General features: G+C 41.3%; 1 pseudogene; it reads left to right on the top strand.

Annotated features, from left to right (window-relative positions):
* The first annotated feature begins 4,629 nt into the window (after positions 1 to 4,629).
* LOC132278908 (cytochrome P450 CYP82D47-like) lies at positions 4,630 to 13,342 on the top strand (annotated as a pseudogene).
* The last annotated feature ends 688 nt before the right edge of the window (positions 13,343 to 14,030 follow it).

The raw sequence follows: 14,030 nt of genomic DNA, 5'->3' as shown, positions 1-14,030 counted from the left end.
ACCTTTATCTATATTTCTTTACCGTTTTAGATTGATTTCGTATTATTTCCATTTTCAGGCACTTATCCCAAAAATAAGCTAACTCAGCCAAATAAGAGCAGAAATGAAGCAATTCCGGGATGAATCAAAGAAAGGAGCCAAGTGGAAGCAAAAGGAAGAAAAATGTGGAAATCAACATCTTCGATCAATCTCAGATCAAAGTTTGATCGATCAACATGATCGATCTTAGCACTTCAAGATGGATCGAGCCATAATGACATTTTCAGAGATCTCAAAAGTTCGATCGATCAAACATCATTCTTCGATCGATCGAACTACCTTATCTTTATCCAAATGATTGATCTTATCTAGTTATACCACCCTACCAACCACTTTTGTCATTTTCCCAAAAATATCTTCAAAATATCTCAGATTTGTTTTTATCCAAAAAGCGCCGCCATTGAGGATCGATCCAACTTTAGTTTGATAATCTCAGCCATGATCTAAGTCCAAGGTTCGATCGATCGAACTTCCTCCAGTGTGAAAAAGTTAAATTTCTAACTCATTGAAAGTTGTCCTTTATCCAATCATTGAGGAATATTTATTGTACGACCCCAGCCTATTTTGGGTGTCATTTGACCTACCTATATAAAGATAAGGATTACTTTTTACATCATATCACATCATATCATCTCATACCTTGTAAGAACTCTTGTAGAGCAAGCTTAGAGGAGGAGAAGGCTAGAGACACCATTGGAGACTCTTCATCAACCATGGAGCAAATCTCTACTATGGAGTTAGCCCTTGAGGGTTGGAGAAGCACTACCATGAGTGGCTAGACATCCTCTTGGGGCTAGAGTTAGCCCCAAACATGTTTTCTATATCTTGATTTTGTGTATTATTGAGGGATTAGTGTTGTAATACATGTTTTGGCACTTTTATATATATAGATCTTGTTTATTCAATAATTTATGTGGTTTAATGCTTCCAATTGATCATTTCATTCTATCTATATGTCTATGTATGCTAGAATAGATGGTCATGTGTTTGTCTCTATTTCTTGTGTTGTTGATGCATGTTTATGTGTATTAATGCCATAGATGTAGAGATTGTCAAAACATTGTGCTTAATGGAATGCTCTTGTAATTTTCTAGATGATTCATGCTCATTTCTTGATGGATTGTGCCTCTCCCTTAGCTTAATTAGTTTACTTTCATGTCATTAGCTTAATTGTAGTGTAGTGGTAGCATAGTTGTTAGATGGGAGGACAATCCATGCTTGTTATTTAATGTTCCATACTTTTGAATGCAAGAAGCATATGTCTCTAACCTTGTGGTGTATTTGGCTTATAAGCTTAATGAAAATATTAATGACTTGCTAGATATATTATGCTTTTCACATGCTATTTAGACAATATATACTTAATTGTTATATATATTGTGTTTTTCACATGTTGATTAGACCATATATGCTTAATTGGTCACCCTTGCTAATTGAATCAACCAACACACACACACATCAATATTGCAACACACATTTCCTTCATTAGTCACTTGTGAAGGGTGTAGAAAAGTATTGTTTGATGATGACCTCTAAATCCCAAGATCTCTCTCTCTCTCTCTTATTTACTCTTTATTGCATTCAATTATTTAGTTTAATTTGCTCTCTAATTTAATCAACCAACCAACTATTTGTTTGATCACTCGACCTACTAACCTAATTGTGATTCCACAACCAAATTCGACTCCAGTCCATTGAGACGATCCCTACTCACCCTAACTATATTTTTAGTGAAGATAGTAGTGGTTTTTATAAATGTAAAATTTGGCCCTCGCCTTAATGCACACTCTTAAGCTTATGGTAGGACGACGACCATTCCAACAAAGGGGTGATAAAAAATAAATGATTTATTAAGGGGGAGTCATGGGAGTTTTTATAAATTATTTTTATTAAAATTTCACTGGTAGGTTTGCTTGATCCTTGTGCAGGAAATCGGGTATATTTTTATCTGGAAGAGAAGATAACATAGAATAAAAAGAATTTTGTGTCCTTGACAAATTGCAATCTATTGTTTTTCTGCTTGGGTAGATTATATTTGTTTTTAGGGTTTTGTCAAGAAATTGCCAAAGGGGGAAATTATGAGATATATTTTTGTATTGGGTAATTTCGGTGTCAAAATAAGTCTGATCAAGTTGTAATTTCAAGTTTAAAATTCAAGATTGAGATCGGTTGCGGAATTGGAAAGTTATTCAAGTTTGATATACTGAAATCTACAAAAAATGTATGAACAACTATTTAGGAGGTTGAGTTAGAAAGTTAGGACACTTTTCATTCTGGGTATATTTTTTAAACTTCTCAAATCAGAAAATTTTCCAAGTGTCAGGCTTTTAAGTTCAAGTCTTCAAGGTCTTCAACAGTTTTAGGTAACCATGTTTCCTGATCTGATTATATTTCCTTTTTGGTATAGACTTTTTTTTCCAAAAGTCCTATACATGAAATTTACATTTTCTTGTGCATGTATTGGTCTTTGAAGAGTCTATATAAACCTTGATTTACATCTAGGTTGATACGGCTTTTGCATTTCAACTTCTAATTTATTAAAAGCCTATCTAAGTGATATTTTGTAGAAAATCAAATCTGATTTTCCTGTTTTTGTTTCTAGAACACATACATAAACACAAGAGTGATTTTAGAATGTTTGTTCAAATCCTGATCATGTTTAAAGTATATTGAATCTTGCATTTACAACGATCAGAGAAAGCAGATCTACTTCTTCTACATCAAATTCAGATATTGAAGAACAGGGGTGAAGCGATCACACTTTGAAGGGTCAAAGCATTCGAGGAGTGTTGTTTGATCTATCAGCAATCCTTCTACATAGATCAAGAGTAATCTTGAAGTCAAGAGCTGTTGGACGGGGCGTCACAAAGCCAGAAGATTGTCAATGATTGGTGTTTTGTAGAACGATAGGGTGTGAGCCTGAGCCAAAGTCCATTGTACTTTGTTTCAAACATAGCGGATCGGTTTACTTTGGACTGCACAATCCACGAGGCTCTTTCCAACAGTTGGTCTATTCTACCAATTAGAGTTTTCTCGCTAAAAATGCTAGTGTCATCTCTCAAACTCTATTTTGCTTTACTTTACTTTTATTTTGCATGTGATTAATTGCTAAATTAAGTAAAACCGATTAAAATAAAAAGACACAGATTTTATTTTTTTCCTTGAAAACTCAAACTTTTCACATATATCTTCCGCTGCATAAATATATATATGCTTTGCGACTCCACATGCATGAACCTTATCTAAGATGACTGCAACAACACAATACTCACTGAAGCTTTTCAACAGAAGCATGAATAACACTATCAAAGCAATTACTCATTTAGTTTGTCATTTTGTATGAATGAGGACATACATAGATATATCACTAGCTAGGCGTATATATATATGCTTTGCGACTTCACATGCATAAACATTATCTAAGATGATGCAACAACACAATACTCACTGAAGCTTTTCAACAGATGCATGAATAACACTAACAAAGCAATTGCTCATTCAGTTTGTCATTTTGTTTGAATGAGGACATACATAGATATGTCACTAGCTAGCGTGAAGAAATCAAGTAGTGTTCATTTCAAACTTGGTATTCTAATTCTGACAAGGAGACATGTCTGTCATCTTCTTGTAAAAAAATTATAGTTGGGCGAAAAATGCTAGCTGATTTAGAGGGTAGAAGTGTTCACGGCTATCCGATGCAGCTGTGGAACCTACATAAGTTTCACTTAGCAGCATCAAAGGGCTCTGGATCAACTAGTCTTTTAAGTTTGTAACACTGTAAATTTTTATTTTTTTCAGAAAATTGAAGCAAATCACTGTATTTGGACATGAGAAATTATTTGTTATTTTAAATCAGATACCTTCATTAAAGTGGTCAAATATTTTGTGACGAACTGAGTATTTAAAAAAGATAACTGGACTTAAACTCCCAGCTGTTTTAGAGGGCTCACAGTCATCTGATGAGCTGTAGGATTCACATAAGTTCTAGGTAACCGCATCAAAGGGCTCTAAACACTTCAACCCTCTCAATTAATTAGTCTTTTAAGTTTGTATATCACTTTCCTTTGTTGTATAAATAACAGAGAAATGATAAAATTTCAGTCCTTTTACCCAGAAAAAGAAACCCACGACTCTTGCAGCTGAGTTTGACTTAATCGTCCCAGACCTGCGCCACCTTGCACGTATATATATCATCATTCGCTGCTTTTGTTCGGTGCCAATTCTAGATATACATCAATCATTTTTATTTATTTATTATTTACTAATTGTAGTGGTGATAAAAGAGAGAATATGGACAAGAACCAACGATAATGGTGCGTTATCACATGCAATAGTAGAGAAATGATAGCACCATAGAACTACATTTGTACTATGTGTTGGTGTGTGTATATATTACATGCCAAAGTAGAACAGCTACCACGGTTTATCCAAACTCGATCTCCTAGTGCTAAAGCTTCTATGGATTTCTCTCTCCAACACATAAACACTTTCATAGCTGGGCTTTTCGCTATACTTCTACTTTTCTACTACCTGTTTAGGAGTTTCAGACTAATTAAGAGTAGAGTTGCTAGAGGCAGTACAGTGCCAGAAGCTGGGGGTGCATGGCCCATAATAGGACACTTTCACCTCTTAGGTGGTCCTCAACTTCCCCACATAACCTTGGGAGCCATGGTTGAAAAATATGGACCTATATTCATCATCAAGGTCGGTTTGCGCCGCGCTTTGGTGGTGAGTAATTGGGAGACTGCCACCAATGATATAGCGGTATCGTCCCGTCCCAAATTTCTTGCAGCTAGACACTTGGGCTACAATTACGCTATGTTTGGATTCTCCTCTTATGGTGACTATTGGAGGGAACTGCGCAAGATAGTCTCCGTGGAGCTACTCTCAAACTGCCGGCTGGAGCTGTTGAAGTAGACACGAGTCTCTGAAACAAATATCTCCATAAAAGAGCTGTACAAGCTTTGGGCTGAGAAGAAAAATAGCTCAGGTAGTGTTTTGGTGGAGATGAAGCAGTGGTTTGGGGACTTGACTCTAAACGTGATTGTTAGAATGGTTGCTGGGAAGCGATACTTCGGTGCTAATGTAGAGAGTGAAGAGGCGCGACGATGCCAGAAGGCGATGAGGGAATTCTTTCGCTTGTTGGGGGTCTTTGTGGTGTCCGATGCCATTCCTTTTCTAGGGTGGTTGGACTTGGGGGGACATGAGAAGGCCATGAAGGAAACTGCAAAAGAAATGGACAACATCGTGGGGGAATGGTTAGAGGAACATCGACCGGTGAGCAAGACTTCATGGATGTGATGTTTTCAGTCATTGAAAGGGCGGACCTTGACGGATACGATGTGGATACCATCAACAAAGCCACGTGTCACACCCCGCAACCAAGAGGCTATGCCACGCAGGCGCCACGCAGACGCCCAGCAGACGATGACATGGAGCCTGCATGGACTGGAGCTTTCTAGACTTCTCTACACAAGTATGGAACTTTCCAGAATTCTCTAGATTAGTGTGGAGTTGTCTAGCCTTTTCTAGACTTGTCTAGAGTTGTATAGAATTTTCTAGAATTCTCTAGACTTGTCTTGTACATAGTAGATAGTTCTAGAATTGTGTAGATATTTCTGGAGGATTCTAGACACTAAATCTAGGCCACACATTTGTACACATCTAGAATGTTCTTGTAAGGCCAAAGGCCTATAAATTGGAGGTGGGAGTTCATTTGTTCCTCACCAAGCAACCAAGTTGTAATCTCTCCTCTCAAGTAATACAAGTTCTATACATTTCCAAACTCTCTTGCTCACTTGCCTAACCTCTTCCTACACACCCAAGTAAGCAAAACACTTGTCTAGCCTTAGTCTTCACTAAGCTAGCACACTCGGGTAGGCTGACTTAGCACTTCAAGGGGACTTGAAAGTGTCTAAGGCCGCACGGTAGCTTGGAAAGGTTCAAGTCCGTGACAGTTGGTATCAGAGCTAAGGTCGTGAGGCGTCACACCTTGTGTGGAGGAAGCTATGGCGGAGCTATCAGACGTGACTGGCACCCAAGAGGAAACTCTACGTGGAAGGGAAACAAATCCCCCTCTAGGCGGAGTGAGGACGAGGGCTAGGTCGAAGGACATCATGGTGGGCTTAGAGGCACGTGTGGCAAAGATGGAGGGGTCCATAGCCAACGTGTTAGAGCAGCTTGAGGATGCTCACCAACGCATGGATGGGCTGGAGTCGGAGGATGTTGAGGTCCAAAATACTGTTAAAGGGTCACTCAATGCCCTAAGTGGTGACTTTCGGTAGGAGCTCCAAGCACTTATGTTGGGGGAGTTTGCCACCCTACGTGGCTATGTTGATCAGGAGCTTGGCACTTTCCGCGAGCAAATGGAGGAAATGCGAGCAGACTGGACATTGTGCAAACGGGCGGTGGCGTCCGGCACAGCTACTACGGGGGTAGTAGCACCCCGGGTTGATATTCCCACGCTTAAGTGCTATGGTGGGAACCGGGTAGCGAGGGAGTTGGAGAACTTCCTCTTCAGCATGGAGCAATACTTTGAGGCTACGGGCATGACCGATGAGACCATCAAGATACGCACGGCGACCCACTACCTCACCGACCATGCCATGCTATGGTGGAGGAAAAAGTATGGTGACATAGGCAAAGGTACGGTCTCTATTGATACTTGGGCTGATTTCACTAGGGAAATTAAGAAGCATTTCTATCCTGAGAATGCCGAGGATGAAGCTAGGGGCAGATTCCGAAGGCTAAAACAAGTTGGGTCGATTCAGGACTATGTGAAGGAATTCACTAACTTGACTCTTGAGATCCCGGATCTATCCGACAAGGACTCTCTTTTCTTCTTCATGGATGGATTGCAGTTGTGGGCCAAGACGGAGTTGAGGCGGCGCAACGTGCAAGACCTTGCCACAGCTATTGCACAGGCGGAGTCCTTTATTGATTTCAGCTCCAAGAAGGAACCCTCGTCCAAGCCAAAAGACAAAGACAAGGACAAGGGGAGGTATGCCGGCAAAGGTGGGGGAGACAAGGGCGCTGCACCCCACAAGGATTGGTCCCGTAAGCCAGGTGATGGCCATGGAGGCAAAGAGGGAAGGGAGAACAAGGAAAGAGCACCCAAGCCTAAGGGTTCTTGCTTCATATGTGACGGACCACATTGGGTACGAGATTGCCTAAAACGGAAGACCCTCAATGCCATGACGAGCCGTTATGAAGAGCAACAACAGGAGGAGGCGCAGATGGGTTCACTGCAAATCCTTAATGCCATTAAGACTAAAACTGAAGTCCCTAAGGCGGCGGCCAAAGGGCTAATGTTCGTGGAGGCGAGCATCAATGGGACACCCACACGTGCTTTGGTGGACACGGGTGCATCCCACAACTTTGTGAGCCTTGACGAGGCCAAGAGGTTGGGCCTCAAGTATAGCAAAGAAGGGGGCTCTATGAAGGCAGTTAACTCGGCGGCAAAGGCTATATATGGCATGGCACACGGGGTCCAAGCATGCATTGGCGAGTGGGGTGGCCACATAGATCTATCGGTGGTACCCATGGACGACTTCAAACTAGTCCTTGGGTTGGAGTTCTTAGACAAGGTGAGAGCCTTCCCCATTCCTTTTGCTAACACTATGTGTATTATGGAAGGCAACACAGCATGCATGGTGCCGGTGGAGCGAGGCGCCAAGTTGGAAGCCCAAGCTTTGTTAGCTATGCAGTTCAAGAAGGGCTTCAAGAAGGGAGAGACTAGTTACCTTGCTACGTTACTGGAGACACCCGAAGATGAGCTAGTCCCTTCCCCATAAGAAGAGGTGCCTAAGGAGATACGAGCCGTGCTAGACGAGTACATGGATGTGATGCCTAAGGAGCTGCCCAAGAAGCTTCCACCTAGGAGGGAGGTGGATCATAAGATTGAGCTGGAATCGGGTTCTAAACCCCCTGCTTTGGTGCCCTACCGGATGGCACCCCCAGAGTTGGAGGAGTTGCGGAGGCAACTTAAGGAACTGTTAGATGCGGGCTATATTCGACCATCGAAGGCCCCAGATGGCGCACCGGTGTTGTTCCAGAGGAAGAAGGACGGGTCCTTGCGCATGTGCATTGACTACCGGGCGCTCAACAAGGTGACTATCAAAAACAAGTACCCCATTCCTCTCATTGCCGATCTCTTTGATCAGCTTGGTGGAGCACGCTACTTCACTAAGCTTGACTTGCGCTCGGGGTACTACCAAGTGCGGATAGCGGACGGGGATGAGCCTAAGACTACGTGTGTGACGAGGTATGGCTCCTATGAGTTTCTTGTTATGCCGTTTGGCCTCACCAATGCACCTGCTACTTTCTGTACTTTGATGAACAAGCTCTTCCATCCCTACTTGGATCGCTTTGTGGTGGTGTACTTGGATGAAATTGTTGTGTATAACACCACTCTAGAGGAGCACGTGCAGCACTTAAGGGCAGTCTTCCAAGTCTTACAGGAGAATGACCTATATGTGAAGACGGAGAAATGCTCCTTTGCCCAAGAGGAGGTGTTGTTCGTAGGGCGTAAGATACGGGATGGCAAGTTGATGATGGATGAGGCAAAGGTGAGGGCCATTCAAGAGTGGGAGCCGCCCACTAAGGTGACAGAGTTACGCTCATTTCTTGGGCTTGTCAACTACTACCGCCGCTTTGTCAAGGGTTACTCGACGAGAGCAGCCCCATTGACAAACCTTCTCAAGAAGGCGCGTGCTTGGAGTTGGACAGAGTCATGCCAGGGGGCATTTGATGACTTGAAGAGGGCAGTTACAGAGGAGCCGGTACTTAGCTTGCCCGACCACTCCAAACCATATGAGGTGCACACAGATGCATCAGACTTCGCTATTGGGGGCGTGTTAATGCAGGAAGAACACCCCATAGCTTATGAGAGCCGCAAGCTTAATGACACCGAGCGGCACTATACGGTGCAGGAGAAAGAAATGACGGCGGTCATCTATTGCCTACGTACTTGGAGGCACTACTTACTCGGGGCACAATTTGTGATCAAGACGGATAATGTTGCCACCAGCTACTTCCAGACACAGAAGAAGCTTAGCCCCAAGCAAGCTCGTTGGCAGGACTTCCTAGCGGAGTTCACTTATCATTTTGAATATAAGCTGGGCAAGGCCAATGTTGTGGCGGATGCGCTTAGTCGCAGGGCCGAGCTCGCAGCTATCAGTCGGCCCCAACACTTTCTTGTGGAGCACATCAAAGAGGGGTTACAGCATGACCCTTTAGCCAAAAGCCTTATTCAGCTGGCTAAGGAAGGGAAGACTCGGCGCTTTTGGCTAAGGGATGATTTACTTCTCACTACAGGGGACCGAATATTTGTGCCAGGTGGGGCAACTTGCGAAAAGAGTTGATACGGGAGTGCCATGACACCAAATGGGCTGGTCACCCAGGTATGCGGCGCACACTAGCACTCCTAGAAGATTCTTACTATTGGCCTCGGATGCGTGATGATGTGGAGACATATGTGAGGACTTGCCTTGTGTGCCAACAAGACAAGATTGAGCAACAGCATCCTGTAGGCCTATTGGAGCCATTGCCTATTCCAGAGAGACCATGGGAGAGTGTTTCTATGGATTTCATTACTTGCTTGCCCAAGTCAGAAGGTTGTGGGAGCATTATAGTGGTGGTAGATCGGTTCAGCAAGTATGCCACCTTCATACCCGCACCAGCAGACTGCACAGCAGAGAGGGCAGCATAGTTATTTGTTGACCATGTGGTCAAGCTTTGGGGAGTTCCGCAGAATATTGTCAGTGATAGAGACCCGCGTTTCACGGGTAGATTTTGGACGGGACTCTTCAAGAAGATGGGGACGGATCTCAACTTCTCTACGAGTTTCCACCCCCAATAAGATGGGCAGACGGAGCGCATCAACGCTCTCCTGGAGCTTTATTTGAGGCACTATGTGAGTGCTAATCAGTGAGATTGGGCCAAACTCCTTGGGGTGGCACAGTTTTCTTACAACTTGCAGCGGAGTGAGGCTACCAATCACAGTCCATTTGAGGTTGTCACCGGACGGCAGCCTATGACACCCAACGCCATTGCTTCAACTTGCGATGGTAAGAGTCCGGCGGCCTACAAATTTGCCAAGAGGTGGCATGAGCAGTCCGACTTGGCTAGGGCGTACCTTGACAAGGCGGCAAAGAAGATGAAAAAGTGGGTCGACACCAAGCGAAGGCGGGTGGAGTACATAGTGGGAGACCAGGTGATGGTTAAGCTACTACCCTAACAGTTTAAGTCCTTCCGGAGCGTGCATAAGGGGCTAGTAAGGAGGTACGAGGGCCCGTTCCCCATCGTCAAGTGGGTGGGCAAGGTCTCCTACATGGTGGAGCTTCCACCCAAGTTAAAGATACATCCAGTCTTCCATGTCAGCATGCTCAAGCCTTATCATGAAGACACGAAAGACCTTACTCGGGGCATATCGCAAAAGGCACCCACGGCCGTTGTCACATCCTTTGACAAGGAAGTTGATTACATCCTTGCAGATCGTGTGATGAGCAGGAGAGGTGTGCCCAAATATACAGAGTATTTAGTGAAGTGGAACCTGCCAGATAGCGAGGCGAGGTGGGAGCATGAGGATACACTATGGCAGTTCGCGGAACATATCCAGCGGTTCAAGTAAGAAGACGCGACGAGGGCGTCGCGAGCTTAGGTGGGGGAGAATGTCACACCCCGCAACCAAGAGGCTATGCCACGCAGGCGCCACGCAGACGCCCAGCAGACGATGACATGGAGCCTGCATGGACTGGAGCTTTCTAGACTTCTCTACACAAGTATGGAACTTTCCAGAATTCTCTAGATTAGTGTGGAGTTGTCTAGCCTTTTATAGACTTGTCTAGAGTTGTATAGAATTCTCTAGAATTCTCTAGACTTGTCTTGTACATAGTAGATAGTTCTAGAATTGTGTAGATATTTCTGGAGGATTCTAGACACTAAATCTAAGCCACACATTTGTACACATCTAGAATGTTCTTGTAAGGCCAAAGGTGGGAGTTCATTTGCTCACCAAGCAACCAAGTTGTAATCTCTCCTCTCAAGCAATACAAGTTCTATACATTTCCAAACTCTCTTGCTCACTTGCCTAACCTCTTCCTACACACCCAAGTAAGCAAAACACTTGTCTAGCCTTAGTCTTCACTAAGCTAGCACACTCAGGTAGGCTGACTTAGCACTTCAAGGGGACTTGAAAGTGTCTAAGGCAGCACGGTAGCTTGGAAAGGTTCAAGTCCGTGACACACGTGCCTAGTATGTTTATTTTGAGATGGATAACCCCATATCATTTCACTTGATACATGCAAAGTTTGAGATTAATTATATGAGGATAATTACACTTATCGCTAGGACATTCTCTTTAATTTCAAATATAATTGATATTTGAGTAACACCAACTTTTTTTATTACAAAATGTGACAATCTTGTTAGTGTCATGGTTAATATTTACTTACAATCCGAGAATACCTTTAAAAAATAAAAAAATATGAGTTTGTCAATTTAAAGAAACATATATTTTATATTAAAAAATAATAAAATATAATAATTATAATCAGTGGCCGTTCAATATAGTTTGAGGTCTTAGGGGAACAATATAAAAGTGGTTTCTAATATTTAATATATTAACGTTAAATAATAATTATGTTTGTTTAATAATCACTTTTCTTGCTTTTTGAGATGTAAAGTTAGTAATTAATTTTTTTTTTTTTTTTTTTTTTTGACAGAGTAATAATTATATGCAAGTTTTGTATATATATTTTTTAATACTTTGTATATATATAACCAGTCCAATACATATATACTCAATAATTAATAGAATAGGTGTAGCTCAAGAATCTTGAGTCAAGATAGAGGAGGAAGAAAAAAAAAAAAAAAAACTATAATGAGGGGAGGGGAGGAGGAAAAAAATAATTAAATAAGGATAGAAATTAAGAATTATTTTTTTGGACCTACTATTAAATCTCTGCTATTGATTTAGGTTTAATAAGAAAAATAAAATTTTTGGGGTATAATAATTTAAGGAAAAATAAAATTTTAGAAAGGTAATAATATAATAAAGTAAAGAAAAACTTAGAGCCTCTCGCCTATTGGTTGAGAAGAAAATAAAAATACACAAGAAAATAAATTTTTGGGGGGGCCTTCTATTGGTTTGGTTGGGGCCTTAGGCGACAGCCTAAGTCGTCTAAGGCTTCAGCCGCCCTTGTGTAGAATACTTATTTAAAATCTTTGGGTCAAAGTCAACACTAACAAAGAATATTAGTGTTATATATTTGAAGCTATAATGGAGGTCCGGCCTAATTTGACAATCTACGGGAAAGATAATTAGTGTAATTATCCTAATTATATTTAAGAACAATGGTATTAACAATTCTTCGTTTATTTATATATAAATTTCCAATTCCAATTACTTATAATTTGTTGGACTTGACTTTACTGGGACTAATTAACTAAGCATTGGCACCAAATATGATTTTGTAACGTACATAATTAATTTAAGAGTTGTGATACTTAGGTCTAACATTCTAGCCAAAGTATTAGGTGTAAAACATTTAAGCCATTAGATGCTATAGAGGAGGACTCATGTGTGTCCGCTTATAGCATTCAAGGGCATATACTACTTAAACCCGACAATTTGGTTAGAATAATAGGTCTAAGTATCATTTTTTTAATTAAATTTGATGACTTTATACTTTGCAGGCTATGATTTCAGGTGGGACTGACACCACCACAGTTATCATGACGTGGGCACTCTCACTACTAATGAACAACCACCACCGCGTGTTGAAAAAAGCTCAAGAAGAATTGGATGTCCACGTTGGCAGGCAAAGACAAGTTGACGAATCAGATATTAGCAAATTGGTCTATCTTCAAGCCATTGTTAAAGAGACGCTTAGATTATATCCAGCAAAGAGAATTTACTGAGGATTGCACTGTAGGTGGCTATCATGTCCCCAAAGGCACACAACTAATAGTGAACTTATGGAAGCTCCAACGAGACCCGTGTCTGTGGTCAGACCCTTCGGAGTTCCAACCAGAGAGATTTCTTACCACCCACAAAAATGTTGATGTCAAGGGTTAGCATTTTGAGTTGATCCCATTTGGTGCAGGTAGGAGAATATGCCCTGGCACAACTTTTGGTCTTCAACTGTTGCAATTAGTACTGGCTACTTTGCTTCATGGTTTCGATCTTTCCACCCCAGGTAATGCACCAATTGACATGACGGAGAGTGCCGGATTAAGCAACATGAAAGCAACCCCACTTAAAGTTCTTGTCTGTCCACACTTGTTTCCTGATCTTTACTAATAAAACATCAAATAATAGAATGCTATGTTAAATGTTATAGAACTGTTGACCCTAAAATCGGCTTTATGGAGCCGATCTCAAATTGATGTAAGCCGGGCGTGCCAGAACCACTTGTGTGGTTCGATTGTAAATAGTCAACGTTAGTCCCTTTGAGAAAGTTGACTCTCAGACGATGCGAGGGAAAAGGGAACAAATAAATTCCTCTTTTGGGTTCAAAAATGCCTTAGTTAAAAGGACTTTCCGTAAACAATTTATAGTAATGTAACAAGAGAATAGAAAGGGGAAGAAATAGATATAGAAAGTGATAGGGAGAAGAGATAGGGAGAAAGAGATATGGGAAGAGAAATAGAAAAAGACTGAAGTAGAGAGAGAGATAAAGATAGTAAGGATGCTATTTGAGGAAAGTGTTTGAGAAAGCAAACAAAATAATAATAAGGATTCTGAGGGTGCTGGACCTCTTACAAAGTATGCCTATAGCATTATTTATAGAAAACTATATAAAACAAACTCCTATATGCAAATATTTTACTTGCATCAAACTCTATCAAATAACTAATTACTAATTTCAAATAAAATCTAATCCTATCGATAACCCAACTAACTATAAGTATAAAATAAACTAATCCTAAATATAAATATAAATATTTAACTTACATCAATTAAAAGATAAATACTAAAATTATAATCC

Source organism: Cornus florida, unplaced genomic scaffold (genome assembly GCF_030987335.1).
Source record: "Cornus florida cultivar Cherokee Brave unplaced genomic scaffold, ASM3098733v1 CherokeeBrave_3.0.0_Hap2_Chr10, whole genome shotgun sequence".
In the NCBI taxonomy this organism is placed as follows: Eukaryota; Viridiplantae; Streptophyta; class Magnoliopsida; order Cornales; family Cornaceae; genus Cornus; species Cornus florida.
The sequence above is the reverse complement of the archived record's forward strand: the minus strand, read 5'-3'. Positions and strand labels throughout refer to the sequence as shown.